This window comes from Nematolebias whitei, chromosome 2 (assembly GCF_014905685.2).
Source record: "Nematolebias whitei isolate Nwh7 chromosome 2, NemWhi1, whole genome shotgun sequence".
Lineage (NCBI taxonomy): Eukaryota > Metazoa > Chordata > Actinopteri > Cyprinodontiformes > Rivulidae > Nematolebias > Nematolebias whitei.
The window spans coordinates 49861339-49868189 of record NC_056499.1 but is presented as its reverse complement, the minus strand read 5'-3'; positions in this window follow the sequence as shown (position 1 = coordinate 49868189).

Below are 6851 nucleotides of genomic sequence, written 5' to 3'. Positions count from 1 at the left end.
CAGGGTGTACCCCGCCCCTCGCACAGTGATTGCTGGACATGGGCACCGGCGACCCCCGTGACCCAAAATGGAATAAACGGGTAAAGATAATGGATGGATGGATGGATAGTTTCATCAGGAAGGGCATCCAATGTAAAAATAATTGCCAAGTCTTCATGCGACTTAGTTTGCTGTGGCAACCCCTGAAGAAGGGAGCAACCGAAAGAAGAAAAAAAAAATGATACTATTTCTATCTTAACATGTGATTCTTGACCTGCCATTGTGTATCTGTTCCTCTCAAACCCAGCTGGTCGAAGCAGATGACCTCTTGTCCTGAACCTGGTTCTGCTCAAGGTTTCTTCCTCATGAGGGAGTTTTTCTTTCCACTGTCGCCTTCATGCTTGTTCAAGATGAGAGTTCTGCGATGGAGTTAAATTCAAAGCAGTCAGATAAATAATGTTAAATTATTATTTTTATGTATGGGTGTTTCTGTCCAGTGCCCTAGATGACTTCTGTTGTGAATTGGCGCTATATAAATAAACTGAATTGAATTTAATTGAATGAGAAAAATATAAATGAAAAAATGTGTTTTGACTAAAAGCCTGCTCCATAAAACAAATCAAGTGATAGTGGCTTTTTATTTGACAACATTCTTTTACAAATAAATTGCTCTGTTTTTATGCACACTTTTGTAAGACAATAAGATTAGGCATGAGATCATCAGAGGTACAGCACAGGTTGAACAACTGGGAGATAAAGTTAGAGAGACCAGACTGAGATGGCCTCGCCTGACACAGAAAAAGCTACTGCAGCTACTGCCGTAAGTGATTTTATTTACAGGTTGAAACAGAAAGCAGGAGCAGGTGGATTTGCAGAAGTTTGGAGGTGGTGAATATAATATTTTAATAAAAAATACAAAGTCAGGACAAGAGAAAAACATTCTTCCTGTGTTTTCTTGTTTTTCAGGTTAGGAGGACTCGAAATATCAGGAGGGTGAGGATGAATATTTCCAAGAAACAGATACAGTAAGTGAACCAGTTGGAGAGTGACGGGTCAGACCAGAGGAGGCAAAGTCTGAGATGTTTGGGTTTTGGTTATTGCAGGGTCTCCTTTTTCATCAAGAACAAATGGCACTGAATCTCAAAGTGATCTCATGGCTGTCAGGCCTACATGTGCGATTTGTAGATGATCATATTCTGTGATATATTTATAAATTAAACGGATTCTTTCATTTTTCTGGACTGAATAATGTTGTGCATTGAATTTAATAAAATGTATCGTGAGACGTTAATTTTCTTTGACCCATCAAATGAATGCGGTCATTTATTTACAGAATCAAAGTTTAACATCACACATTTACATTAATTTGGCAAATTGAAAAATAACAACATGGCTAATTTAGCAAGCTGTACAATTAGAAACCATATGGCGATGGTTTTCTCACTTCACAACAGACATTTCTGAAAATATCTGGAATGATTTCTAGCAGATAGAAGAGTTTTAAAGATGGAAATGAAGTTTAAGTTGAGAGAAAGGATGGATGAGGGAAATGTGTGTGTCGGCATCAGAACGGCACTCTCCGGTGAACTCCCAGCTTCTTCCTCGGTACACTTAGGTGGTATAAATCAACTCTTTACCTGGAGGAGATGTCTCCACTGGTACGAAGTTCCATTTAACGCACCCTTTCAGCGTCTCCGTAGGAACAGCTGTGAATCGTCCGAAGTAGTGACGGTACTTGTTCGACACCAGTTCACCTCTTGGTGGACTCACAAGAGGAGTAAGTCCGTCAGGAGTTCCACTCAGAGGTGGAAGATGTCATAATCCCCACAAGACTTGGAAGAACTGTGGATCATGTCGGGATTCTCCTGTTTTCTCCAGCACTTCTCGGTTCGGTTCTGCTCCCAGAACTGAACTTCTCTCCCACCGCACTCGACTGGAGCTGCAAACAACTGAAGCCCGTTTGAACTAGGAAGTACCGACATTTAAAGAGTTCTATTTCCGGTTCATTTGGGAGGTTCCTGATTGGTCAAAATCGACCAGACAGGGGTGTGTTTTTGTGACGTAAGAGGTCACTAGAAGTCAGAAAAACAGCAAGAATGTTATGGAACAGATTGAAAATGTTTTTCAGACAGACGAGAGGAATATTTAGGCGAGTTGGGGGAAAACAAGTGCCAGCCTCTATATTTACGTCTGAGAGGATTTAAAAACATGACAGTTCGTTCCAACAACTTGTTTTGCGTTTGACTCCAACCTTGGACCAACTTACACTTGCTCATTCAAAGACAGAAAATCAGAAAATGCATAATTACTCTGTAACAGACCTTAACGTGATTTCTACTTTGCATGAGGATTAAAAATCACTAATACTGTTTCACAGTTGATTTAAAAATGAGTAGTTCACTTCAACATTTAAAAATGGTTTGAACTAAACACACTTTGATTATCAAACATTTGTAAAATAGTAATGATAATAGAAAAAGAGAGTGTTCTTTCAATTGATCAGTGCAGGACACTTAGAAAGTCTCTGGATGAACTTAATCTTGTGTTTCTGGACTCAAATCAATGAAATACAGTTCTTGTCCCAGGAAGGCCCTCAAGGCCAGGACTTGACCTGAGGCTTAGTTCACTACAGATTCATACCCGTAAGACACAAGTGCGTTCTTGGTTGAGGTATGTTCCTCATTTCTTCATCTCATTCTCAGTGGCTATGTCCTCGCCATCTGCCTTTCTTTAAAAAAATGTAAATAGTAGGGACAGCTTCTGGAAAAGCGCCTGCTTCTTTGACATGAAGACAATCGGCTGCATCATGAGGGTTTGAACTTGAGGCACGCCTCTTCGAAGTGGTCGCTGCACAGGAGGTCACCTGAGTTGGATAGAAATTCTCACATCAGAGCTTACAAAGCTGTTGAAGTGTTTTATCTTTGGGTAAGCCGAAAAATGAAGCTCCAGTGGTATTTTCTGTGTGGTTGGAACATGTAATTGCAAGTACTGAGCAATGCAGGGCAGCACGGTAGAGCAACTGGTAGAGCTGCTGCCTCTCAGCGAGCAGGTCCCTGGTTCAAATCCCAGTCCGGGGGGCTTTCTGGGTGGAGTTTGCATGTTCTCTCGATGCATGTGTGGGTTTTCTCCGGGTACTCCAGTTTCCTCCCACAGACCAAAAACATGCATGTTAGGCTGATTGGTAACTCTAAATTGTCCCTAGGTGTGAGTGAGGTTGTTTGTCTCGTTTGTCTCTATGTGTCCCTGTGATGGACTGGAGACCTGTCCAGGGTGTACCCTGCCCCTCACACAGTGATTGCTGGACATGGGCACCGGTGACCTCCGTGACCCAAAATAGAAGAAGCGGGTAAAAGATAATGGATGGATGGATGGATGAACAATGCTGCACATATACTCATTCACTCGCTATTTAATTGCTGTATGCTCATAATTCTTGATGGCACAATCCATGTCATGCATCCATTGTGGTCAGAAAATACAGAAAACACCCAAGTAGCTTTGTCATTATTTTCACCCATCCAATATGTTTTTACCTGCTTCTTACTTTGTGGATCAAGGGGGTCACTGGTGCCTATATGCAGCCATCACTGCGAGAGGAGGGGGACACTTTGGACAGGTCCCCAGTCCATCACAGGGACACATAGAAACAAACAACCATTCACTCTCTCACTCTCACCAAGAGACAATTTAGAGTTACCAATCAGACTAACATGCATGTTTTTGGTCTGTGGGAGGAAACTGGAGTACCTGGAGAAAACCCATGCAGCACGGAGAGAACATGCAAACTCTACCCAGAAAGGCCCTAGACTGGGATTTGAACCAGCAACCTTCTCGCTGAGAGGCAACTGTTCTACCAACTGATCTACCATGCCGCCCCTTTTACAAAATTTAATACTTAATTATTTTTTTTTTAAACAACAAGCATATTTTAGGATTTTCTTTCAATGAAGTTAAAGTTAACTTCAAAACATTTTTCATTTGTCCTTTAAAGCTAAAGTTTAAAGTGAAGGTCTTGTACAATGAGTAGCACTTGTAAATGACTCTCATCTACAACAAAGTTCTATAAAGATGGCTGAGATATTTAGCCATGTTTGTGTTTCCTAGAATCAGTTGTCTGTGGTGGCCATTTTAAATGGAGTTGGGTCTAAAAGGTTCAGCTGTACATGAACATTTGATAAAAATTCCTTGAAAGGTTTATCAAAATCCATTTAGTGGTTCATGAGATATTTTTGCTAACTATGCTATTATAGAACTATAAGCTATAGAGGATGCTATTTTGCTAGGCAGGCAGTGTTAACTCCAATAATTAATGGCAAAATTTAAAACAAATATTTTGCACAATCTGTGAATTACTAACATGAAGGGAAACCCTCCCTTAATTGACCCCAACTCTTCATCACTGTGACTCCTAGGTCCTGCCAACCTTCCATGGGCCTGATCAGGACCACTTCACCAGCTCGGGATAATTTCCAGGGAGACCAGCCCATGTCCAGCTGTACCACAGTAAGGTCTAATCTGGTGTTGAGAAAAACAATGTGGTTGTTGATTAAGTTGACGAACCAAAATGTTTTGTTCATAATCTGATCCTTTCTGATTAATCTAACAATTTTGTAGATTTAAATAAATCAAACGCCTCAAATATTGTTCAAAGATAAATGCAATCTGGTGCCTTCATTTGCCAAGCGCTAACAAGCGGTACGTTGACGTCGCCGTCACAGCGAGACGAGATTTGAATAGCAAATGTTTGTAGTTTTTCAAATGTGATTTTATGGACTGGAATGAACTGGGAATGCACGTTAACCTTGATAGTTTTGGTGCTAAATATTCAAGTAGGTAGGAGGTACACTAGTTTTATTGTCTTTGGTCACCCCAATCATTTGAGGAAACTACACTTTCAAGCAATATACAAACTAGAAAGTATAGATTCCTCAAATGATCAGGGTGGTCGGATTACATATACTGTATATGGTGGTGGCCATTCTGGATTTTGACGTAGCAACCAAAATTTTAAACGATACCTTACTTGTGCCTATCTGTAGACACACAAAAAAATGGAAATTGGTACCCCACTTATTTTTCAAGTTATCATGCTCTCAACATGAACAAAGGGTGTGTTTTTCGCACTGTGATGAGACAATAACAGCAGCAAAGTATCGTCCTTCTTTTCTTCAAACGAGTTGTGGACTAGTCTCATCTTCAACCACAACAAACCTTGGGTTGATATCTGTAAAGTTGTCTGAGTTATTTCTTTTCGTGTTTTTTTGGGGGGGGGGTTTTATCAATTGGCTGTGGCGTCCATCTTGAATTGTGTTGACTTCAAAAGTTTATCACTTGTAGATGTTCATTTGCTCATCACATTCTGCAAGTTTCACTAAAACCTTTTCTGTGTGTCAGGAAAAGTTTGGTAAGAGACGGACACACTGACATGCACACATAAACATGGGAACATCCTCTGCCTTTGTATTTCAGCTAAAACCTGCGCTGTACTGACCCGGAAGGATCAAAGTGTAACAGTTCCACTACTTTAGTATTTGTTCAAACACAAAATAAATATGAAGCTGTTTCCTGAGTTTTCCTCTGGTCTGCTGGATTTCTAAATTATCAAATTTTCTGGTTTGAAAACCCTGAGAGATTCTGCCAGGCTCTCATCTCAGGAGATGATCCCTGAAGCCGGTGGTTCGTTGGTTTGAAAGCTCACGGACAGAGATGAGAAACATGATGACTCTGCTACAGCCAGGTGAAACGAGGGAGACCAGGTCCTGGAGTCGGCCCAGAGGCTCAGACTGTTCTGTCCCGCTGAAGCAGTTCTTCACAGTCAATGACTGCATGAGTGCCAAACAGCAGCTGCAGGCCAAAAGGAGAATAATTTACTGTTTAGATAGCCAAAAAAAAGAGCAGGAATGGAGACACTCTGCTTCTACTCCTCGTAAAATCCTACCAGATTTATCAGAGCGAGCTAAACAGAATGTTTTTAAATGAGAAACTTTTGCAGCTTCTTGAGCCTTGAGTTCTCATTTATACAAGAACAAAAGATAAATTAATAATAAACACATTTAGATGTGTGTCTTCTCAGCTATGTTTATTTTTATTTTTTTTATTTTTTATTTAACCTTTATTTATACAGGTAGTCTCATTGAGTTATGAGGACTCATTTTCAAGAGAGACCTGTTTGGGAGCAGATGGTGAGGGTTAAGGGCCTTGCTTAAGGGTCCAGAGTGGGGCAAATGAGGGTGGAGCAGGTGTAGGTGTTCACCTTTTCCACCCACATTTTGATGTTGTCGGTCCGGGGAGTTGAACCTGCAAACTTCCAATCACAGGCCCATCTTCTCTAACCTCTGCGCCACCACTCCTCATATTTGATGGACTTGACTCCTGTCCAGGGCAACCCCTGTAGTAACTTGTACAACTGTACTGTTATGATGGAGTAGCCATTTTTTAAAGCATAATATTTGAATGGCAGCACGGTGGATCAGTTGGCAGAGTTGCCGCCTCTCAGCAAGCAGGTTGCCAGTTCAAATCCTGGCCCAGGTGCTTTCTGGGTGGAGTTTGCATGTTCTCTCCATGCTGCATGGGTTTTCTCCAGGTACTCCAGTTTCCTCCCACAGACCGAAAACATGCATGTTAGTCTGACTGGTAACTCAAAATTGTCCTTAGGTGTGAGTGAGAGAGTGAATTGTCGTTTGTCTCCTTTGTCTCTATGTGTCCCTGTGATGGACTGGAGACCTGTCCAGGGTGTCCCCCTCCTCTCGCACAGTGACTGCAGGATATGGGCACCAGTGACTCCTGCAACTCGAAAAGGAAGAAGCAGGTAAAGATAATGGTCGAATGGATGGATGGATGGATGGATGGATGGATGGATGGATGGATGGATG